We start from the raw sequence: 25,249 nt of genomic DNA, 5'->3' as shown, positions 1-25,249 counted from the left end.
AGTGAACTAAACTAAAACAAATGTGGAGAAGACACAAGGCCTGATCTTGACCTTTTGGAAGACTTATTTTTCACAATGAATAGTTGTTGTGCAAAATGTGTTCCTTTCTTTTATACAGATGTTTCTACTTCGAAAAAGAACACTGCTAGCTAATGAACAGACTTGTCATTTAGAAGGTTAGATATGAAGATTCACATGTGGAAATGTAGTCTGGTATGGGGAGATGAATCATAGGAAACTGAATAAGGTAGTTACTCGAATAAACATTGTTGTGGTCTTAGAGGTTGCTGTCTGAAGATTATTGTGCTTCTGTGAGAAGATAGGAAGTGAATGCATTTCCATGAGCACATCAAAAGCTGATTGGTGAACTGAAGAAAAAAGAAACCACTTGAATTTGTAACATTGATTCTGTCTGTCTATAATACTGCATATTCCTAGAATAGGTTTTCATCTTACTTGTCCTTACCTCTTTTCACCATCCTATTTGCCATTTGCATGAGACTCTACAGTTATTCAAACCTCTCTTTGTGAGACGTTCTGCTTTGATTTATTATTGAATTATTAAACTGGCTTTTGATGCTGCAGCTTTATGCTTTTTGTTTTCTCTCAAACTCAGAGCTCTTTATGGGTTTTTGAGACTGGCACCTTATTTCCTTCTCATTCCTAGAACAGGAATTCATTTACTTTATGGAACATGCTTAATGCATTCATGAGGATTTATTAATTATTACATATTTGATTACTGACAAAACTAATGACTGATATTGATTAGTTTATATGATGATTCTAATAAAGATGAAATACTGAAATATGTTATTAATAAAACCCTTTAACTCATACCGGACTCTCAATATCGACTGAAATGGACTAGAGATTATAATTTAATGTAATGAACAGCTCCTGATTAATCTCAGCCAATGTCAAAGATCCACTAACCAGAGGAAGCAAGAGTTAGCTAGCCCTGAAGAACGGAAAACTGAAAACGTAACTGAAACAATCCCTGCTTGGGCGCATGAAAGTCCTTGATGCCAGTTCACAGCTCACTGTGCTATATTACAAGAATTGGAATTTATGAACTTCAAGTGATAAAATGATCTGTGTGAAAAGCAATAACCTACTTACTTTATCTGCATAAAACAAAAATGTCATCTGCACTTTACATATTGTGCTTTGTAGGAAACACATTAACCCTCTATGCTACTTATAAGTCAAACTGTGACTAGAGAAACAGATCTCTCCAGCAACTACACTAACTACCAGTTATCTTATCTTTATTATGATTCCCTGAGATTTACAAGGCACACAAAGCTCTCTACGGCAGGTGCCTTGTCGACATACATACCTTGCAACAAGTTTAATAGGAAAAGATTTTCTGTCAGTTATGTATTTCTGCCGATAGGCAACGTCTTCGTCGCAGTTTTCAAAATCTAAAATGAATAAGTAGACTGTCACACTTCTTTTCATGACTCTGCCCTTTGTGATTTCACCCCTTTTTTGTTTGCACACTCTGACTCCTAATGTACGGTTTCGCATTTAAGTGTTTCACATTCCAGCACTGTTTACTACACACTTTTTGCAGTTCCAATTACTTAAATGCGAGAACGCAACGCTCAATCACGATGCTTTGCAGTGGAAAGATATGGTCATTCGACCAATAGACGGAACACTGCAGCCAGGTACAGCTGGTCTATTTTTCCAACACACAAGTTCACAATCACCACCAGCCGCAATAATAACACGTTGAGCGTTAAAAAGAAAACGTGCGTGCGCAGCAGCGGCCGCCTCACAACCCTCCGCTCGCCAACGGTTGGTCCCGGAGAAACTCGTCTCCCGCTCCTATTGGCGCGTCCGCAGCCTCTGCTTCGGATTGGTTCGCTTCTTTCCTCATCCCACAGGGAGGCTTCCTCTCACATAGACACCCCCAGGGGCGGGCGGACTCATATTGCACGCCCCTCCGCAGCCGCCCCGCCTTAGTGGGCAGCAGCTGGTGCGTTGCACCCAGTCGAGCGTGGGCTGTAAAGTACAGAGCGCCTCTTCCCTCTGGCTGGGCGTATTACGCGTGCAGTATTTACTTCCACTGTAGAGGAGAGCTGGTCATCGGTGGCGCCACGTGCCTCTGCACGGCAGCCAGCAGGGGGCAGTAGTACTACTCAGATAGCGTGTCCGGCGGGCAATAGGTAATCCATGAAAAGCGCTCAATAACATTTCGTTGCTGACTTTATATATTTTTTATTTTATTTATAGCTCCGCTGGGTAAGAGTCATCTCTCATTACCAAACAGTTATCTGGAAACCACATGTTCTAATTCAGCCTCAACACATCCAACCGAATTATATATAAACTGCGAGCCACTGTCTTCAGTATCAGCCGCCGCCCGCTGCCTATAGAAAGATGGACTGCAGCGCCCTATTTATAGCGCCCAGGCCCGCTAATTCATGGATACCAGGAATAGAAACATTTGGCGTCAGGGCAAACCTGATACAGCCTGGTGTGAGGCATTCTATACAGGTTAAGCTCTTCTCCGCAGTCGCCCCATGGCATGTGATCATGCACCAGTCATGTCACAGCTGAAATAACATCCGTGAACAGACACCCGAGATGAGGGAGGATCGTGAGATAGCTTTGCCCCGCTTTAATTTCATATTGGTGAGACCAGTGTTCGATGACCCTCCACGAATCAGTGCGTTCTAAGGGTTCAACCGAACCAGGGTAAGTGCATTTAAAACATTTGAATAATTTCTCTTTTAAGTAGCTGGTTTAGCCAAAATAATTTACATAGGTGCATTTAGTATTATTCTCTTATTGAAGTTGCTTATTGTTTTATCTACACTGGCATGATAAAAAGCCCATGGTCCCCGCCAGGATTCGAACATGTGTTCTGAGGACACACAGATCCAACTGTACCCTTTCAGCACGAACTCCATGGAAGGGATGGGAAATGCATCTGAAACTCGGCTCGCGGAGAGCGTGGATTGACGTACAGGATCATTAAAAATAAAGGTCAAATGTCAGGGGCTGGAGTAAAGGTTAGGCAGCTCGTTTTCAAGCCGCTCATTTCCATTTCCCCTGCTTAAACAAAAGCTAAATTATGCAGAGGCCTGCCATACCACAAGCCGATAATAATTTGAACCGCACGTGTTCTTGCGAAAGACGTTGTGCTGAGCCGACTTAAAATTTGTAATTAGGATATGCTTCAGTGTCACATTTTTGAAGAATGCTATGTGTTTGTCTTCGAAAAAGCTCCGAAAATATTTACATCTTCTTTGAGTGGTATGGTGATTCTAAAACAATGCTCGGGACCTATTTTACAAACGTGTTCTGAATATTGTTGTTTTATGAATACCACGTAATAAATAACGTGTGCTATTGGCTGGTAACGCTTAAACAAGACTTTTTTAAATGACATTTAAAATAGCACCCAGAGTTGACCTGTATCTGATCCACAATTTTTAACCACCTATTAGAACGGCCACTTAACTTGAAGGCTCTGCTTTCCTCTGCATTGCGTTTTTGTAACATGGTTTAAAAATACACCTTATATTTCGTACATGTAATGTAACACATTTGTTGTCACCGCAGTAATGTATTAGTTTCAGATGTACATTGTCCATCTGCATTACAAAATTTCGAAACTGTCAGCACTTAAATGTCATGGACATGGGTAAAACCATTTCTTTTAAACTGCTATGCCATTAAACAGAGTTCCGTGATCCTTCATCAACCAGAGTAACTCATACAAATATTGACAGGGTTTTCATAACGTAAAGACAAAAAGTTATTTATTTGTTGCATCTTTTAATATTTATGTTCTATAACAGTTGTTGCCTTATTTGATCTGTATTTTTCTGCTCCTCAATTTTAGCTTTAAAGCTTGCAAAATCTCCTTTATGAGCTGTAAACACCGAGCACTTGCCAGATCCACAGAGGGGGAAGATGTGTATTTGCATAGCATTAGCTTTTTAGATTAGTACTTATAATTGCATGTTTTGAGAGGATTATTGAAGTAAGCTAAACAATAACACTTTACCAATCTTCCATGCAAACGGGAAAGCAGTAGGGACACTGTGTTACAAACAACTCTGTATGTGAGAGAACTGATTGAAATATGCTTACCATGTTCACAGTATTCTCACTAGAATAACCTTCATCCAGTCTTTGGAAGAAGCAGTCACAGAAATACATTTCTGTTTTTATATATAAATGATAATTAATTTGGATATTCTTTCTCTACTTATCGTCCTATTTGTCCATGTTTGTGTATATAAATGTGTGTATATGGAACGTATAATATTCTCATATCCATGTGCTATACGTTTAGTATTTGTAAAAAAATAATAATAATATATTGTTTACATAGTTTGTGATTTTAAATACATGTGTGTGTTAAAAATATGCCAGTCTCTATTTTGTGTCATAAACATTTTTAATACCTTTACTAGCCTGTATCCCACCAACTTAAATACCATCATCAACATGTGATTGATTTCGACCCAGACATCTCCAGAACCCACAATTTGTTGGGCATTTTTATATAGCTCATACTAGGCTAAAGAGTCTCAAAACACTTAAACAGAGGTTTATGCACATTCACAGTGTAACTAGTAACTGATCAGTATACAAGACCACACACACATTCACAGTGTAACTAGTAACTGATCAGTATACAAGACCACACACACACAAAAGTATCTCTGAATATTTCAAAGAATACAAACAATGTGAAAGTAAGAAGATATCAAAATACCCAATCTCCAGTCTACTACTCTGTTACTGGCTGTCAAGTTTTGCTGTTTGCCACTAAGTGTAGGAGTTCTTTAATGTAAAGTACTTCAGTCATCGCCAGTATGGGCAAAGCTTTAACACAATTATATGCTTGTTATATCAAAAACCTGCTCGTGTTTGCCTCTCACTTGTGTTTTATCGCTATTCCTGTGCAAATACAACCTTTTTTTGCACACACAGCTTAATTATCCCTTTTCATTGCGTACTTTGCGGTCTGGCCTGTGTCTGTGCCTAGAGTAATTTCTTGCTCGCATGATTCATTGACCATCAATTCAAGTGCCATGTACGCTACTACATAATTTGATAGACTCTACATTTCTGCTTATTGCACACTAATCCATTCCTGGATTCCTACCCCTCTTCTTTAATTGATCATGTCGTGGTTTGTACTCCTTCTCAGACATTGGGTATGAGTCATAACTCTTATTAAATGTCCCCTCTGTTCTGGTAGGTAGTTCTGTAGTTGGTGTTTTTAATTCACTTTTTTTTTTTTAGTACTCATAATCTACATCTTTAAAAAGTCATGTTCTTATCCTTGAAATGAAACAAAGTTTAATTTGGTTAACCATAAAATTATGAAAAATATTTTTTGTTGAAATTTCAAAGAAAACAAGTTGATGTCCTTACTCATGTCTAAATGTATTTGCCTCCATCGAGGATTGTTCGCTTATGTAGATTTCCATCAGAAATAATGTTTCTCTTATTACCTGCGTTACAGTTTAACTTTGCGATATGGAGGTACCGTGAGAGTTATTTGCATGCTGCTTCCAACCTGTTATAATTATATACCACCATTCACAAACTGCAGGCTAAGTTCTGTGAAGCATTTTTTTGTGTTCATGTTCCATGCTGTAGCACCGAGTATTTAATAGATGGGCATAATTTTTAGTTTTTATACATGTTGACCAAGTTTTGTCCTTAATGCTTCCAGTAACTTTCAGTGAACACATTCACTGAAGGTTTGGCATTGCTTGGACAAAATGCATTCCATTACATGGAGCCTTTGTTACACGGTGTTGAAAGAAGCATTATTAATCTCTGCCCGAGTTAGTGATCAGAAGTAACGAGCCAGAAGGGGCTTTGGGTCAATTATGACATAAAAAACACCTGTCTTGTCTTTATACAGTGATACTGGAAAATGCTTAGGAATATAACATATGTTATGAGAACCTACATGGAAATAAAACACACCATGTATAACCCCCACTTTATCCTCATTATTCTGGCTCCCTGTTAAGCAAAGGTTGATCCTTAAATATCTCACCCTAATACATGAACCCCTGTAGTCTGAGTCTAACACTCCTGAGTGCTCAGGTCTCAGCATTAGTGACTTCTTCAGGTCCCAAAGGTAAGGAGATCCAGGTCTGCTGATCAGGCTGTTTTTCAGTGTCTTTCGCAACAGCAACTTCCCATTCACCTTGCTTAGGGAGCCTGGGTTATTCAAGATTCAGAAAGCATTAAAGTCATAGGTATATCCCTTTATAGAATCATTCTTTCTCAGGTACTGAATTCTCACCAACCTGGTGTCCTCCTGCCTGCTGCCCGCCGCACGTCATCAGTTCTAGTCTGACGTACTCCCTGAGGATAAGCTTAGCTACGGGTTATCAATCTACGGAAATAAAAGCTTCCTTTACCCACAGTGAAAAATTTCCATGGGAACTCATGGGGTGAAAGTGTTTCTTCTTGTAGTTGGAATTTGACCTGCCCTTGTGATCTCATTAGTTGTCCAGAGTGCACATACATTCTGAAATCAAAAGTACCCTATTTTATTTATGTTCAAAACCTGGACCCCTTTGGAAACCCCACAACGAACATATTACTTAGCAGAAGCCCACACCCATATCGGCTGCCCAGTTACATCAGGACTTCCACCAGTTTCTGGAAAGAACCCATGACCCTCAGCTCTACTACACTTGCTTTCCAAAATGTCTGAAAGGAATAAACCTAAAGCTCCTGCTGTAGTAGTAGGGCAGATCTCCTATCGGGAAACTCTCCCGCCTTATGACAGATCTACTGACATTCCTTGGCATGTGAACGAATGAATGACAAATTTATAAAACGCACCGACTAGCCAAACTTGGGTGTTATGGCGATGAAGAAGTATAGCTGTGGGGATTAGTTCCATAACAACAACCTATTTTTTTCATGAAGACCAGGTAATTAGATTCTGGTCTAATATTCTAAGGGAGTTTGTCCAAAGTCTGGCAGAACAATAGTTAACTGATCTTCCACCAGTTCAGGCTTTCTTCTATCTTCGGAAAAGTGAGTTGAGTACTCGAGGAGGAACAACGAGTGCAAGGGAACCAGTAAGGAGTAACATTAGTCCTAATGAATGCATTACCTTTACCCCAGAATTCCTTGTGACAGCTACATATCGCCTTAAAAGTACGTCTTCTCTGTACTGGAAGTCAGTGCAGATTGTGGTGCTGTTTAGAATGGGATTGCACCAAGAAATGCCTAATAATAGTCATGCACCACTGTTCTGAACTTTATCATCAAACATTTCACTTTCTGGGGCACCTCATCACTAACAAACTTCAGTGAGGCTTGGTCGAATTTCTCAGCCAGGTCTAAGTCATGAGCTTCAGGGAATGCGAGGGGAAAAAGAGAGGGAGTTCTCTCTTTGTGGTGACATGATTAATAGAGCACATACAGACTTTGCCAGGGGCATTCAACAAAATAAGGCTGACAAGGACCACCAAAACAATCATTGATATATTAAATCTTAATCCTTCAAATATGCCTTTCAACCATGACCAAGTGCTCCATCCACCAAGACTAAAGCCATCTATCATCTTATGGATGTGACTGAGGTGGAGCAAATCAGAATCTTTTTCAGTCTGATGCTGAATAAGTTAAAACATAGGTGCATTGCTGAACTACTCTTGTATAAGCTCACTGTCATCAACTATTAAAGCCAATAATTGTATTTTTTGTTTGGGCCATCATAACCTCGACTACACAAAAGGGGAGCCAAACCATATTCTCCAGTAGTGACCAAACCTTCTGCCCAAAGATGTTAAATTCGGTCATGTTGGTAGTAAGCATGATATATTTGTCTTGCACCCTGATTTTAACACCTGAGAACAGCACCGAAGAGGGAGTATATGGGACACTAGCCCAGACATAAAACTGGCTGTTGCCTCTGTTATGTTTTATTATGCAGATTTGTGCAATACACAAATACCCAGGAGGGTATCTTGGTACGGAGCAGATGTGACTATGTCCTAGGTGGAGAAGCGGAGGACCTGGCTTTTCAAGTAGACCACTAGGACCTATCCTAGTGGTCTACTTGAAAAGCCAGGTCCTCCGCTTCTTTGCAGGATTCCATAAGTAAGGAGGAGGCTCTTATGTGTAACGGCAGGTCGTTCCATGCTTCAGAAGTGATAAAGGGGAAGGCTCGAGCACTGGATCTGGTTTTCTATATACAAGCAATATGTGCAAGTAGAGGCTCAGACGAGTGGAGGTATCTTGAACGTTTGTGAAAGCAGATACAATTGTTGTTACATGCTAGGCAAGTGTTATGTAATACCTTGAAAGTATGGGTAAGGGGTTGAATTGCACTTATTTGTGAAAGGGGAGCCAGTGGTTCTTCTGACCAGGGTGTGTGTGGTGGTTTGCTGGGTGTTCTTTGGGAGTCATTTGAAAAACTTCCTAGCACCTTCAGGGTGTGGATTTACATATACGATTGACAGTCAGTACCAACACACAGAATGGTGGGGAATTGTGATATAAGGTAAATGCTATAAAAGGACACTCCTAAATGGGCCCACTGTAGAACTCCCCACTGTCCTTAAAATAGTTTTCTTCAGTGCCAGAATGGGCAGGACATTTTTTTTTGTTCTTGTAATATTGCTAGGGTCATGCAGAGTCTCACTAAATATTACCAGGTTACCCTCTTCCTCTAGCAGTGCCACATATCCTGTGCTGCAACAGCTGTGGTGGCATAGTCTTGTATAAGCTCACTGTCACCAACAATTAAAGCCAAGAGTTGTATGTTTTGTTTGGGCCATCATAACCTCGACTACCCAAAAGGGGAGCCAAGACCCTATTCTCCAGTAGTGACCAAACTTTCTGCCCAAAGATGTTAAATTCGGTCTTGTTGGTATTAAGCATGAGACATTTGTCTTGCACCCTGATTTTAACACCTGAGAACAGCACTGAAGAGGGAGTATATGGGACACTAGCCCAGACATAAAACTGGCTGTTGCCTCTGTTATGTTATATTATGCATATTTGTGGAGTACACTGTCACCCAGGAGGGTATCTTGGTACGGAGCAGGGTTGACTATGTCCACCTAGGTCCTAGTGGTCTACTTGAAAAGCCAGGTCCTCTGCTTCTTTGCAGGATTCCATAAGTAAGTAAGAGGCTCTTATGTGTAGCAGCAGGTCGTTCCATGCTTCAGAAGGGATAAAGGGGAAGGCTTGACCACTGGATCTGGTTTTCTATATACAAGCGACTTGTGCAAGTAGAGGCCCAGATGAGTGGAGGTATCTGGAACGTTTGTGAAAGCAGATGCAATTGTTGTTACATGCTAGGTAAGTGTTATGTAATACCTTGAAAGTATGGGTAAGGGGTTGAATTGCGCTTATTTGTGAAAGGGGAGCCAGTGGTGCTTGTGACCGGGGTGTGTGTGGTGGTTTGCTGGGTGTTTTTTGGGAGTCATTTGAAAATCTTCCTAGCACCTTCAGGATGTGGATTTACATATATGATTGACAGTCAGTACCAACACACAGAATGGTGGGGAATTGTGGTATAAGGTAAATGCTATAAAATGACACTCCTAAATGGGCCCACTGTAGAACCCTTCGCTGTCCTTAAAATAGTTTTCTTCAGTGCCAGAATGGGCAGGGCAATTTTTTTTTCTTGTAATATTGCTAGGGTCATGTAGAGTCTCACTAAATATTACCAGGTTGCCCTCTTCCTCTAGCAGGACCACATATCCAGTGCTGCAACAGCTGAGGGTGGCAATGTAGGTTTCTGGAGTTTCCTGGTCTTTATTCCAAACGATATTCGAAATCCATAAAAAAAATGTCCACCTACCATGCAACTCCCCCTGCCCCCAACCCCAAAAATAGTGAATGCCTGGGTGTGTGCATCTGTCTATGAATGGTTACTGTTAAACTTCATGGCAATATAAGATAGTCATCCATGGATGCGCGACTGTACAGATGCACTTTCGACTAACATCAAGATGGCCACCTGTGCATGCGTATGTATGCAAATATAGATGGCCATCTTGAACTTTTTTTTTTTTTCCTCCAGTCTCCGGGCAGAAACCCGTAACAATAAAGTAAATACATATCTGCAGCATAGTGTCCCTCCAACCTGCAAAGGGTCCTCAAAAAGGCACACTCAATGTATGTCATCTCGTGACTACTGCTGGGAAGGAGGGTGGGGGATGGGAGGGCCACCAGGCAGGCGTTCGGGTGGGGAGGGGCATCAGGCACACAAACACTTGTGATAACTGAAGGGTGTACATTTTTAAACAAGCTGACGGAGGAGGGGTGCCACCAGATATCCAGCACTCGCACTCTCAGCTTTTTCAACTCAGTCTTGCTACAAAGCTCCACTAGTGCTTATCGGTGTGGGGGGTGAGAGTCACCCTACCAAGCTAGAGCACCTCTGGGTCTGTACCCACTTCCTGGAGAGCCACCTGCAAAGCCAAAGGCGCGCTGTGAGCTGAACCATCCTTCATGTCCCCTCGGTTCTCTTCCTTTTGGTCCACAATTGCACCCCACAACTCCAAGTCCCTTTCCACGTTTTCATCCTTGTGCAAAATTTGAAGCCGACATTCTTCAGCCACCGCCCACTCTAGTAGATTATTTCTCCACTTGCCCTGCATCAGTGGTGCAGAACGTGCCCAATAAATAGCGATGCAACACCTGGCAAGCACTAGCCCCAGCTGGGCAAACTTATAACACATCTTTCTACCTTCCCTTTGGAACGGTAAAAGGCCCAGTAGACAATGGTATATCATCAGCTCAGTCTGAACACCTGTTGTTTGGTTTACTTCCTGCAGTACCCTGCCCAAAAGGCTCCCAATGTACAGCATGTCCATGTAATATGAATGAAATCTGCTGGGGTCACGTTGCTGACCGTGTTGGATAAACCTTATGTAGCAGTTGCAGCATCCAGTAGGCTCTGTGGAGGTAACAACACTTTGTCGCTTAAACCAAGCGTTACTGGCAGTTTCTTGCTTGAGTGCCCTAGTGCGCTTCCATTCTCTGTCCATGAGTGGGACATCAAGGTCCCCATTCCAGCTGTCCGTCCGCCTATCTTCCATCAAGGCACCATACAACGAGGAAATCGGGCCCCTGTGCGAGCATGGATCCAGCATGACCATCAGGACATGGGATTCACTCGGCTCTTCAGGGAAGCGGACAGTCATGGACCGTACGAGATACATTCGTGTTGTAAGAATTGTCCTATCCCAAAAAGCATCCTAGGCTCTGCTAACGTCACAAGAGTCGTTCAGAAACAGATCACCTGCCCTCTTACAACCTTCATCTAACCAATGCAATACGTCCATTGAAGCGCAAATATGCAGGAAGTGCTGCAGCCACCATATGGGAAGAAGCTTAGCGTACAGAGCACGTTTCAGGACACGTGACCATTTTTCCCATGCCTGTACGACCAGGATCACTATGAAGGGGGTGCCTTCCAGCACCCTGCAACCCACCTTTCTGCCCCGCACCCTAAAACAAAAAAACAGTTTAGGAGGGGCTCCGTCCATCACTAGTCCCTTCAGGAGCCTCTTCCAGTTAGGGCCATTGTCGCACCATAGTGTTTCATACTGAAGGAATCTAGCCAGGTAGTACAACTGGAGATCCGGGAGCCCCAGCCCACTGTCTAATAGGTCTGGTTTAAGGACCTCCAGTTGAACCCTGCTACGCTTGTGTGCCCACACCATGGACACCAACTGTCCATTTAGCTGCCTTAATAAGGAGTTTGCTAGGACAAAGAACGAGTTTTACTAAACGTATAGACATCTGGGCAGCAAAACCATGACGTGGTGGCAGAGTATTCCAAAATTTCACAGAGGCTGTGAGACCGTCTACACCTCAACCCATATTAAGCTCGTACTGCCGTCATTGGTCATGGGTTATCTGCATCCCCATGTAGTGGGATTGCACTGACTCCCAAGGCAGCCTCACCTATGTGAGACCAGCCACCTCTTGGTGAGACAGGGACGCCAGAGGTAAGAGCCATGTCTTGTGGCTGTTGACGTGTAGGCCTGACACTCCTCCAAAGTCCGCCATAAGGTGAAGGCGGTACAGCTCTGACCTTGCTGGGTCTTTCATATACAGAAGGGTATCGTCTGCATACATCAACACAATATGCATAATTTCTCCCACTCATATACCCTAAACCTGCAGTTTCTTCCTCAGATACATCTCCAATGGCTTCATGGCCAGGACGAAGAGGAGTGGGCACAGTGGGCATGCCTTGTTCCTCTCTCTATGGCGAACGCATTGGACACTACCTGTCCAGTACTCACCCTGGGTTCCATATATAATAAGTTCACCCAGGTCAATCAGGGATTTGTAAAGCGCACTACTCACCCGTGAGGGTCTCAAGCGGAGGAGGTTAGGGGGGAGAAGGTGGGTGGAGGGGCGAGGTGCTGCTACTGCTCGAACAGCCAGGTCTTGAGACGCTTCCTGAAGGTAAGGTCTTTGGTCTGGCGCAGGTGGGTGGGAAGAGTGTTCCACCTTTTGGCGGCGAGGTGCGAGAATGATCTACCGTCGGTTGTAGTTCTGTGGACGTGTGGGACAGTTGCGTGGGCGAGGTCAGTGGAGCGGAGATGCCGGGTCGGGGTGTAGAAGGAGAGTTGTCTGTTGAGGTATTCTGGTCCGGTGTTGGGCAGTGCTTTGTGAGCGTGGGTGAAGAGTTTGAAGGGGATTCTTTTGTTGACTGGGAGCCAGTGCAGGTTTTTCAGGTGGTCTGTGATGTGGCAGTGGCGGGGGATGTCCAGGATGAGGTGTGCGGAGGTGTTCTGAATGCGTTGCAACCTCTTCTGGAGTTTGGCCGTGGTTCCTGCGTAGAGGACATTGCTGTAGTCCAGTTTGCTGCTTCTGAGGGCTTGGGTGACTCTTCTTCTGGTTTCAGTGGGTATCCATTTGTAGATCTTACGGAGCATGCAGAGGGTGTTGAAGCAGTAGGAGGAGATGGCGTTGACTTGCTGGGTCATGGATAGTGAGGGGTCCAAGATTAATCCTAGGTTACGTGCGTGGTCGGTGGGAGTCAGAGCGGTTACTAATGTGGCAGGCCACCAGGAGTCATCCCATGCGGAGGGGGTGGAGCCGAAGATGAGGACTTCCGTCTTGTCAGAATTGAGTTTGAGGCAGCTGCTCTTCATCCATTCGGCGGTGGCCTTCATTCCTTCGTGGAGGTAGGTCTTGGTGGAGAGGAGAGGATCAGCTGTTTGCCGGCGTATGAGATGATGTTGAGGTTGTGGGATCGGGCGATGTTAGCGAGCGGGCCATGTAGAAGTTGGAGAGGGTTGGGCTGAGAGACGAACCCTGGGATACGCTGCAGATGATTTCGGTGGCCTCCGAGCGGAATGGGTTCTGCCGGTGAGAAAGGAGGTGACCCAGTCCAGGGCTCTGTCTGTCGTGGATTCCAGTATTGCAGAAGCATGAGTGTAGGTGTGGTGGCAGACAGTGTCGAACGCGGCGAGAGGTCCAGGAGGTCCAGGAGGATGAGGGCCGCGGTTGCGCCGCTGTCCAGTATGGTTCTGATGTCGTCGGTGGAGGCGATGAGGGCGGTTTCGGTGTTGTGGTTGCTGCGGAATCCGGATTGGGAAGGGTCCATGGTGTAGTTCTCCTCTAGAAAACGGGTAAGTTGTCTGTTGACGGCTTTCTCAATTACTTTTGCCGGGAAGGGGAGCAGGGAGATAGGCCCGAAGTTCTTGAGGTTCTTTAGGTCCGTCTTGGGTTTTTTGAGGAAAGGCATTGCTCTCGGCGTGTTTCCACCCCCGGGAAGGTGGCGGACCCGAAGGAGCTGTTGATGATCTTCCATAGTTGAGGTGCGATTACTGAGCTTGCGTTGTTGAGGATATGATGGGGCAGAGGTCAGATGGGAGAGCCAGAGTAGATGGTGTTCATGATTTCATTGATGGGGGTCCAGGAGAGCAGGAGGTTGGTCGGAGGCGGAGGTGAATCTGTGGTGTTGGTGGTTGCCAGGGGGGAGGGGGGGCACGGGTGCTGAAGCTGTCGTGGATGTCTGCAATCTTGCAGTGGAAGTAGGAGGCTAGGGAGTCGCAGAGGTCTTGGGATGGCGGGATGTCGTTGACATTGGAGCTTGGGTTGGAGAGTTCCTTCACAACGTTGAAGAGCTCCTTGTGGCTGTGTGCGTTGTTGTTGGTCTTTGAAGGCGGTTCTTTTGGCGGCTCGGATGAGTTGGTGGTGTCTGCGGATGGTGTTTTTGAAGGCTGTGTGGTTGTCCAGAGTCTGATCTTTGCGCCACTTTCTTTAGAGTCTTCTGCAGCTTGCTTAGATTCGTGGAGGTCGGCGGTAAACCAGAAGGCCTTTCTGTTGGTGTGTCTATTGGAGGGATTCTTGATTGGGGCAAGAGAATTGGCACAGATGTTGACCCATTGCCTGAAGTTGTGGACAGCGGCGTCAGTGTCGGTGTCGATGGGTGGGTTCTGGGAGAGGGTCGCGATAAGTTGGTCTTCGGCGACCTTGTTCCAGCTGTGGTGGGGGATCTGTTGTGGGTTTCTTGAAGGAGAAGTGGATGCAGCGGTGGTCTGTCCAGTGGAGTTCGGTGGTGTGGTTGAAAGAGACGTGATTGCTGGCAGAGAAAATAGGGTTGAGTGTGTGTCCTGCGGAGTGGGTTGGTGTCGTGGCAAGCTGTTTTTGGCCGAGGTTGGAGAGGTTGTCGAGCAGGGTGGCGGTGTTGTTGTCGTTGGTGTTCTCGAGGTGGAAGCTTAAGTCTCCGAAGAGTATGTAGTCAGTGGATGCAAGAGTGTGCGTGCTGATGATGTCGGTATTGGAGTCGCCGAACTGCTGCCATGGGCTGGAGGGTCTGTAGACGAGGGTCCCTCGGAGGGTGGTGTTTGGGTCAGTGTGGATTTGGAAGTGCAGGAGTTTGGCGGTGCTGAGGGTGTCTTCGGTGTTGGTCGTGATCCTGATTGTGATCTTGTGGATGATAGCGACGCCTCCTCCTGGTTTGATGGAGCGGTCCCTGCGAGTGATCTTGTAGCCATCTGGAATGGCTATGGCTATGTCAGGCGCTAAGGAGGGGTTCATCCAAGTCTCGGTCAGGAAGGCAACGTCTGGGAGGCTAAGTCGAGTAGATTCCTTAGCTCTGTTGCGTGCTTGTGGACGGAGCGGATGTTGAGGAGGATACATCTGAGATGGTTGCGTCCTGCCTTGGTGGGTGGGTCGCTGGCGTGGAGGCTGGTGAAGGTGCAGTTCCGGCAGGAGAAAGGTCCGTGGATGGTCTGCGGGGAGGCTTGAAAGCAGATGGGAGAGCGGCCAGTGTTGAGGGTGGTGGCATCATAGTGAAGACATGCGTGGCGGCGGTGGGGGGGACGGGACCCAGTGGTTCTGGCGCTGGGCGAAGTCCAGGCGCAGACGGGTGGAGACGGGCTTGCGTTTGGTGTGCCTGCTGCACGGCCACGTAGTGGCCAACATTAAGTAGGGAGCTGGAGAGGAGAAGACAGCTGGGAGGCGGCCGAAAAACGGCACGAAAAAGGGGCGGAGCTGAAAAAGGGGGTGAGGCCGCGGGGGCAGCAGCGGCGGGGGAGAGGGAGGGGAGAGTGAAAGTGAGAGAGCGGAGTGAGAGAGAAACGAGGAAAAGGAGCACCAAGGGACAGAAGGGGAGCAGAGAGCAAAGCAAAAGGAGGAGAGAGGCAGAAGGTAGCCTAGTAGGAAAGCAGAGCTCTCCCACTAGACACCAGGGTTGAGGCACAGGCAGAAGCCTGCGGGTGGAGGAGGGCCTCGAACTCCTGACAGGGGTCAGGAGTTCAGAGGAGCCAGGGAAAGGGCTCTACTAAGAGGGTGGAGCCACAGGAGGCAGAGCAATGCACTGACCAGGTCAGTGGTATTGCTCAGCCTACTATGCAGCAGCCGTCATTAAGTAGGGAGGTGGGGGGGAGAGGACAGCTGGGAAGAAGCAGGGGGACGTAAAACTGCGCGAAAAAAGGCGGTGGAGCCGAAAAAGGGGGTAAGGCTGAAAAGGGGGGGCCTGCAGGGGTGGTGGGAGAGAGAGCGGGAGAGTGAATGCGAGAGAGAGAGCTGAGTGAGAGAAACGTGGAAAAGGAGCACTAAGGAACAGTAGTGGAGCAGAGAGCAAAACAAAAGGAGGAGAGAGGCAGAAGGTAGCCTAGTAGGAAAGCAGAGCTCTCCCACTAGACACCAGGGATGAGGCGCAGGCAGAAGCCTGCGGGTGGAGGAGGGCCTTGAACTCTTGACAGGGTTCAGGAGTTCAGAGGAGCCAGGGAAAGGGCTATACTTAGAGGGTGGAGCCACAGGAGGTAGAGCAATGCACTGACCAGGTCAGGTCAAGTACCCTGAGTCAAACCCTATTTTCTGCAACACTTCCCACGGATAACTTCCAGGAGTGAGTATGAAAAAGGTTTCAGTGTCCAGGGCAACCAATGCCGCCTTGCCAGCTGTTTCCTGGGTTGCATGCATGACATGAGAAAGCCTCTGGAGGTTCATATGGGCGTCCCTCTCTGGAATGAATCCACTCTGGTCAGTATGTACTAAGTGGGTGACCATGCAGCTGAAATACATTGCAAGTACTTTCACAAGCAAGTTACCATCCACATTAAGCATGGAGGGCAGCCAATACGACCCGGGATCCCTTTGGACCTTACCAGAATTTAGAAGCATGATGATCAAGTGCTGTTGCATATGCATTGGTAATGCACCACATGCTTTCTCTTCCTGAAGAGTTTCTAGGATCCTAGGGAGTAAATCAGCAGAATATGTCTGATAATTTCCTACAGGTAGGCCATCTGGTCCTGGGCACTTCTTGCGAGCCAGGTCTCTGAGGGCGTCCTATAATTCTTCAGTTGTATCTCATCCTCTAGGCTGTCACTCTGATCTGTCAACAGTCTGGAGAACATGACCCTACTCAAGAATGTCTCCACGCAGTGCTTCGTATCTCTCAGGGGGTCAACATACATCCTTGTAGATGATCTTGCAACTTTAAGTTAATTGCTGCTTGTCAGTGGAGCCTTGTAATGCCAAATGCATATTGAATTTATATTCAGGGTCCCCCTGAGACTCCGGACGGAGTCTCCATAGGGTAATGCTCGATCTATGCATCCCTAGCCCACAGTCCATCAGGAGGGGGGCAAGGTCAGACAAAGTGCACCTGATAACTCACTTCCTGTATTCAGTGCACCATCAGCGAGCAACAGAAACGCGTCCAGTCGACTATGGCCTCCGTGCTTTGGCGTGTAACAAAAGAATACCCTAGCTGTCGGATTAAGTTCCCTTCATATGTCCACCCAAAGTAGTCTGATCATGGTCTCCCACACACTTGACACCATATTTGGTTTTGTCCTCAATCTGGGTGGGTGCTTATCTAAACTGAATGCAGTTAAAATTGCCTGCCCAGACAATGGGCATCCTTACATATGGGAGGAGTTAGGTCTCCAGTGCCTCGAAAATATCACCATCATCTGTATTGGGTAAATATACACTAAGGAGGCACAATTTCACACAATCCAACATACAATGCAACAAAACATATCGCCCCTTTGTCTGCAGTGCGACTACGCTGCTGAAACGGGACCCCAGAAGCCACCCAGATGGAGACCTCCACTGTCTTATAACGAGTATGTTAATGAGTAGAGTTGCCCCCTCCACTTTTTCTGCATTTTTTTGTGCTTTCCCATCCAGCCAATTCATCTCTTACAACATCGCAATGTGGACTCCCACCAGCCTCAGTTAGGTATAATTCCTGTAACGCTTAACAAAGAAGCTCAGGCCTCTCACATTCTACGTGAGAAAGTGTGTGGGCCCTCCCTTTAACAATTAACAAACAGCAGAGGTCTGAGGATCCGTTGCAGCCCCCTCTCACTCAAACCCCCCCCACCCCCACCTGCCCCTAACTGTCCAAATCCCACTGCACCACTCCTAGGAGCAGGGACTATCACATGCTGCAAGAAAACAAACCCTACCCAGCAACCACCAACCTACTCCCGTCCCCGGGTAAACACATCTAAACTGAACTTCTGCCTCCCCAGCCATATCGTACCCACCCTTAAATAAAATTATAAATACTTGTTTGTATATCAATGTGCAACAGTACTGTACCCCTCTTCCCATCTGGGTAATTATATTCAAAGGGTGAGGTGCATCATAGGGTTAACCAGGAACAACCCGAGCCTCAGTCCAACCCATATGGCGATCCTACGGCTCATGCCCACTCTCCACACACAAAAGAGTAACTACCTCACACAGAAATGGGGGAATGGAAGGAGGCCACAACCGTGGTCCAAGCCCTGCCATTAGTCATGCCCCCAGTCACCGGCCCCACCCCTGCAAAGAAGATCGTCTACATGCATGGCCTAACAATGTTAAAGTCTCAATTGTCTTTCTCAGTAGTGCAGAGCCCATGCCAGCAGTGTACAGTACCACGTTTACAGCTCGCTCAACACAGAAGGAAGCCCCCCTTGCTTATGTCCAGTCAGCTGGTCTGCAGCAGGCAAATGGTAGCAGGCAGGCTCAGTTATTCAGACCAGATATCACTCTCTCGAGCACTTGCGTATCCTCCACCAAATCTGAAGTACTCCTGCCTGAGCGAGCGGAAGTGGTCGACGAGTGACCTGGCGTTGTAGTCTCAAATCCAGTGTGCCATCCTAGCACACCACCAGCCTTGAGCCGGATGAGGAGTGCCGCCTCCCTCTCACCCTTGTCCCCGCCACTGATGCAGTCTGTCGTCACCCACCCAGGGCCCATCCCAGGATCCCCTCAGGGTCGCAGTTTAAATTTGTCCATCACTTCGGTTTTCCAGCCAGTCCCAAACGACCTTTGGCTACGTGAAAAAAAAGTGAGCGCCCTTCATGTATCACTTTTGGTTTGGTCAGGAAGAGCAACATATATGTGAGGCCCATCATGTTCAAGTTTTGCTTGATCCCACCAAACGTCTGCCTCTGTTGCTGGACAGTTATTGTGTAGTCTGGGAATATGCGTATGGCCTGGTTCTTGAAGGAGGGGTCACTCTTCTGCCGAACCTCCTCTAGAATGGTATCTCAGTCTCTGTAATTAAGGCAATTTGCAATAATAGTCCTCAGAGTGTCCCCCGCCGGCATGGCCTGTGATCTATGGGTTTGTTCCATTAAAAACAACTGTGACAGGTCTGCGTCTGGGAGTTGTGCACTAATCCAGTTCTCCAGGAACAGTTCAGGTGTGTTACCATCTGCTTTTTTGGGAAACCCCACAAATCTCCAATTACATCTGCGGGACTGACCTTCTGTGTCCTCCACATGCCATCTCCAGCCTGTGCAACTGGGCCTCGAGCGTAACCAGTGTGTGCCATCAGCGCCATTGCATTTTGGACACTTGTTGTTCCATTATGATGGACCGATCAGCCACCTTACAGACATCCTCCCAGAACAAATAATATGCAGTGTGATGGCTTCAATCATTGTTTGCACTGTTGTACTGGAAGTTTTAATGGCTGCCAGTATATCAACCCCCATTGGGGCTTGTGGGTCTGACAGTTTCACCCCCCCCCCCCTACTGCCCCCTCACCCCATTCCCATCTGTCGGCGAGGCAGTAAGTTGGTTGATTTTTGTTTGTTGTGTAGTTTGAGGTGCTCTGTCTTTACCCATAATGGCCATCAGCTCCATCTCATTCAAGGACTTAGGAGTGTGGACAACAGGCAGACTTAAAATCCACAGGAGACTGATACACGCAGCATAAATCAGGAATCTGTTAGATGCAGCCAGGTAGGCTATCTGTGGCCCAGTTCAGGACACAGTTTCTCCAGGCTCTGTCCCTGTGAAAACCTCAGCTATGTGGAACCGGATACTAACAGTGGGGGTGGGGGGGTGAACTCCCCACCCACATGTCGGGGTGATGCCGGCTGGCCCCACAGACCCCTCCACTCAAGTCTCACCTCGAGGCTACCAGGATATCGCCGCAGCAGGCCACCTCTGGTCAGAGGCACATGTTACTCCTCAATGGGAGGGAGAGGTACAAAAACTTAATTTGCAACAAGCAGGGCTCGCAGCTGCCACATCCCGGGCTGCCAGTAGGCCGAGCTCCCACACAGTATCTCACAACATCAATCAACATCAACAGTGATCAACAGTCACTGAATAACCAGGTACTGGCAAAATCCACAACCCAGGCTCCTACCTGCATTATAGATCGCAGGCTGTAGGGTTGTCACGTGCAGGGGTTCCCAGCGTGGATATCTTCCCCTCACACAAACACTATGTCATACTGTCACCAGGCGAGAGGAAACAATGGAGCACAGGGCAACTGGCCACTGACTCCAGGCACGGTCAGCCTCCCAGAGCTGCTTCAGATTAGGTAGGCATAAAGTTGTGGGGGAAGCAGGGAAACAACAGAGTCTTTACGGGCATTGGTAGCATCTATTCTCACACCAGTCCAGGCAGTCTCTCCAGATCCCTTCCAACAAGAGGGCCGCACTGTGCCAGGGAACAAGGCAACATGACACGCCCCACCCCTTGCAGGCACCAGCACCCACCAGGCCCCAACTCGACCAACCTGGTTGCTGTCTGGGCCAGGCTGCAACTTTGCAGCTCTCCTCTGAGCTGATCCAATACAAGAGTCTCTCTGCAGGTATGGAGAGGGCAGCCCTGGGGGAATCCAGTCTGGCTTCAGGTGTACAAAAGGCAGAGAGTCTTGCAGCACTGGCTGTGCCCAAGATCAGGAATGGGGTTGCCATGCCCAGCTGAGTGAAACCTGATTCCCCAAGATGGGGCTGTCCGGGCCAGGCCACAATCCCACAGTCCTAACTTAGGCATACGCAGCCACCATGAAAATAGTACAGGTGCATGCCACGGAGACGCTGTACCCCGGGTGAAGTCCACTCAGTGCCAGTGACTGGATCTCTGCACTCGGATGCCTCAAAGTGTCGCCAGGCCAAGCTGCAACACTCTATTCCCCTGATGTGGTACAACCAGCTGCCTCTGACTTGCAGGGATCCCCAGAGGCAGAAGGCAGTTAGTTCTGGGGAAATACATGCCACCTACGCCCCTGTAGCAGCTGAAAAAGGCTCACTGAGCTGGCCGCATTCATGCCCCGGGGAGGGGCCATCTTACTGCTACAGGCAAGGCTTCCAAGTCCTATCAGGGGTGCTTGTAGCCGGTGGTGCAAAAGCAGGTCTCCTCATGCTGATTTTCAATTCTGATGGTCTAACTGACTCCATGAGCAAGCCGCAGTCTGCATCCAGGCAACATGGGTGCCACAGGCACCACAGAATGTTAAGATGCTGCAGGTTAAATGCGGTGGGTTGAGAGCTCAGATCTAATACTGCCAGTCTGCTGACTTGCCGGCCACACCCCTGACCATCTTGAACTTTATCTTTAGCTTACTCTTCCAGTATCATTCATGTGTTACATTCTTGGACTGGTAAACTTTTAATAAACTATAGCAAAGGAAAGGAGCATTGGCAAAGGAAGTGTCTCTGTGGCACTAGACCAGACCCATTGGCTTTTTCAGTACTTTTTTGTATCTGTTTTCATGTTGCTGCTCAGTGGAAAAAACCTAGCATAATGCTGTCTGTAAAGCCAGGGGAAGAGTAATGTTTATAGTTATTATAGTAGTTGATTAATGATGCAGTGAATAGGACGTCTGGGGGCAAATAAGAAGGTAATTAGAGTTTCAGTCTGGTCTGTCCCGTACTTGAACATCTCTTGCAGGGGTAGGAACTCTGATTTTGCTGTACTTTGTTATCACTATAATTTGACATTTTTGTTAAAAGTTCCCCACCCATCCCCCTTTTGACTGCATGCTTCTTAAAAATCTATGCTTAGGGAATGGCATTATGTGGTTTGTTTTAAAAGAATGTTTTAAGTACAGTTGTTGCACTGAAAGAAACAGTTTTTTTTTTAAGGCCAAAACTGTATTTTTCCATAACTATGTGAAAAGAAGTTTGGATCTTAAATAACATTACGGAAATACCTGTAAAATATGCATGGTGTAACCCAGTTATGAAATCATACAAAAACGCATCAAAGACTGAAGTATATCCTTATTGACACATACCAACAAGTGTTGATCAAAAATCAGCTACCTTATTACATTACAGTCAAAATATATTTTAATGTATCTACAATATACACTGGAAATATTACATGAGATCTCTACTTTAATTTTATGGATCAAATCTGTTTATTGGTATATAACATTTGTATTCAAACACATAGCCCACTGCCTGCGAACTGAGTCGGGCGGCAGAACAATTATGGGGGAGAATCAGTGCCTCAAGTTCTGCCCCCCTCCCACTGCTGAATCTCTTGAACCACTCAGCGCGCAACCCCCCGCCACCCTGTCTGTCCCCCATCATCCAGCGTCCTCCAACATCCTCAACACCCTCAGATAAACAGGGCAAGTCAGCTCATTAAATTCCGTAGAAAGGATCTGTATGAACAGTTTCCAGATATCTCTCATCTCTTCCACCCTCCGAGCCGCTACCAAAGACAGTTTCTCCATTGCCAAAATGAACCAAAGCCTATGGAGCCAGGAAGCGTACGTCGGGATCCTATCCGTACCCCAATGAGCCAGTATGACCTGCAAGGCAACACTAAGGGCCAGCGCCATCTGTCGGCCTCTATGAGAGCGGAGAGGAAAGTTGAGGGGGTTAGGTAAGCCCAGTATAACATATGAGGGAAACCTAGGAATTTCCGTCACAAACACCCTGTCCAAATCATCTAGAACCCCTTTCCAAAACCTGTGTAACTTGGGACAGTGCCATAGAAGGTGAATAAGTGTGCCCGTGCTGCCACAACCCCTCCAGCAGAGATCAGATTTTGCAGGGTCCCATGCGTGCACCCTAGCCGGGGTGTAATACCAATACGTAGCCAGTTTGTAGGCCGTCTCCGACCCTAACGTATGATATGCTGTGTGATGCGATCTAAAGAAAACACTCCAACTCCTCTTCTGTTAGCTCCCTCCCCAGCTCAGCCTCCCAACGTCTCTGTCCCTTGGATTCAATGGGGTGCGCCTCCGCCTGGAGGAGTCTGTACAATTCCGATATTATCCTTTTGTCATCCTTCTTTCCCATAAGCCATTACTCGAACGGGGTCAATGGCCTGGATACCAATGGTCTAATCTCTGGTCGAAGAGCCCGTGTCACACTTGATAGTACAACATCCTATCCGCCTCTGCCAGCCCATAAGCCTCCCTGAACCGATCAAAGTCCATAATCCCATTCTCATTGAATAGACAGCCCACCCTTTTGCAGCCTCCCTCGAGCCAGCGCCTAAAACACTCCACCTGCAATCCCGGAGCAAAGTCAGGATTCCTGCAAATCGGGGAGGGAAAGGACGTCAAACCCTTCTTCACCGCCACTGCATCCCATACCCTGAACATCGCTCCCATAACCTGCGAAGAGTAAAGTCCCTGCGCTCTATATGTACGCCGAAGCCAAGGTTCCCTCCAGATGTGAGACCCCGCTACCGCCTGATCCATGAAACACCAATGCTTTTCTGTGAGCGGCCGACTCCACTCCAATATGAAGCGAAGTTGAGCCGTCTGGAAATATCTCAGTAGACATGGGACAGTGAGGCCACCCGCATCCTTAGGGTGGTACAGCACACCCCGCTGCAGCCGGGCTGGCTTACCCCCCCCATATGAATTTCAAAATCGCTGACTGAAGTGTCCCAATAGTATGCTGCGGAGAGGTCAAGGGGAGCGTCTGAAAGATGTAGAGAATACAAGGCAAAACAGTCATCCTGTTCGCAGAAACCCTCCCAAACCAGGAGAGGCCTTGCTTACTCCACTTCTCCAAATCATTCAATATCTCTCTAGACAGGGAAGCATAATTCATGCTACAGGTTCTAGCCACTGATGCAGCCAGGGCAATCCCCAAATAAGGCACATGTGACGAGTACCATATAAAGGGAAATCGAGCCGGCAGGGCTTGCTCGTGGTCCGGTGTAATTGACAGGCCCAAGACTTGGGATTTCTGCATGTTAACTTTGAACCCCGACACCAGGCCAAACTCGTTGATGGCCTGCATAAGTGCCGGCAAGGATACCATGGGGTCCGCCAATGTAAGGGTCACGGCATTGGCGTATAGACTAACAAGATGATGGTCTCCCCGAAGCGAACACCAGAGATCTGGGCATCATCTCGAGACGCTGAGCAAAGGGCTCAATGTACAGCGCAAATAATAGCGGGTAGAGCGGGCACCCCTGCCTCGTCCCCCTCCCAATCAGGAAAGAAGAAGACGACGCACCATTCACATGGACTGCCGCTCTCGGAGCGCTATAAATACATTGAATCCAGGTCCGGAACGCCGGGCCGAAACCGAAGCGCTCCAGCAGCTGGAAAAGGTAAGGCCAATGCACTCGGTCGAATGCTTTCTCCCCACCTATGGAAAGGAGAAGAGTCTCCTTACCGGACCTATTAGTTTTGTCCACCAGATGCAAAAGCCGCTTTGTGTTGTCTCCACACTGTCTATGGGGGATAAAGCCTGACTGGGCCAGGTCAATGAGCTCCGGCATGAAGGGGTTAAGACGCTGCACTAGGTTGCTTGTGAATAACTTCGTATCAATATTTAAAAGCAAGATGGGCCGATATGAGCCACATTCCTCGGGGTCCTTCCCTGTCTTATGGATGACTGTAATGGTTGCTTCCAACATGCTAGATGTTAGGGTCCCGGTGGATAGAAAGGAGTTAAAGAGCCGGACTAATAGTGGGGCCAGCTCAGTGCAAAATGTCTTATAGAGTAGCGCTGTGAAACCATCTGGGCCCGGTGCCTTCCCGACAGAAAGGCACGAGATCGCCACGATTACCTCCTCTATTTGAATAGGCTGGTCAAGCTGCGTCTTGCGCACAATGTTACAGTCTGCTAAATGGAAGGACGGCTCTGCCCCACCGCCCCGCCTCGGCAGCGTATAAGTTGCTATAGAAATCTGCGAACACTTCTGCTATCTGCCCGTCTGTCCGGGCCTCCCCCCTCAAGGGGGAACGTACCATCTTTACAGCATTGGCCGATCGTTGGGCCCTCAACTTGTGAGCAAGCAGTTTCCCACATCAATCCCCTCCTACGTAATATTTGTGTTTAAGCCGAGCCACCGCTTACTCCGCCCGGTCCCAGTCAAGCCGCCTCAGCTGAAGGCACACCCTCTCCAATTCTCTCCATACCCTGGGGGCACCCGTGTGTTTATGAGCGTGCTCTAGGGCCGATACTTTCCGCTCCAAGACCACCCGGAGCTCTCTCTGAGTTTTATTCTCCTTAGTCGAGAGAGACATCCCTTCCCCCCAGACAGCAGCCTTCAGCGCTTCCCAGAGCACTCCCAA

General features: G+C 47.3%; 1 long non-coding RNA gene across 2 annotated transcripts in view; it reads left to right on the top strand.

Moving 5' to 3' along the window:
- Positions 1–2,100: 2,100 nt before the first annotated feature.
- Positions 2,101–25,249, top strand: part of LOC138297369 (uncharacterized) — a 130,145-nt gene continuing 106,996 nt past the window's right edge. The window contains exon 1 of one of the 2 annotated variants that reach the window (XR_011204061.1): positions 2,101–2,177. This is a non-coding gene — a long non-coding RNA (uncharacterized lncRNA). Of the gene's footprint in view, positions 2,178–2,449; positions 2,710–25,249 lie in introns of those variants that run through there. The other variant, XR_011204060.1, reaches the window with a different exon arrangement.

Source organism: Pleurodeles waltl, chromosome 5 (genome assembly GCF_031143425.1).
Source record: "Pleurodeles waltl isolate 20211129_DDA chromosome 5, aPleWal1.hap1.20221129, whole genome shotgun sequence".
Classification (NCBI taxonomy): domain Eukaryota; kingdom Metazoa; phylum Chordata; class Amphibia; order Caudata; family Salamandridae; genus Pleurodeles; species Pleurodeles waltl.
The sequence above is the reverse complement of the archived record's forward strand: the minus strand, read 5'-3'. Positions and strand labels throughout refer to the sequence as shown.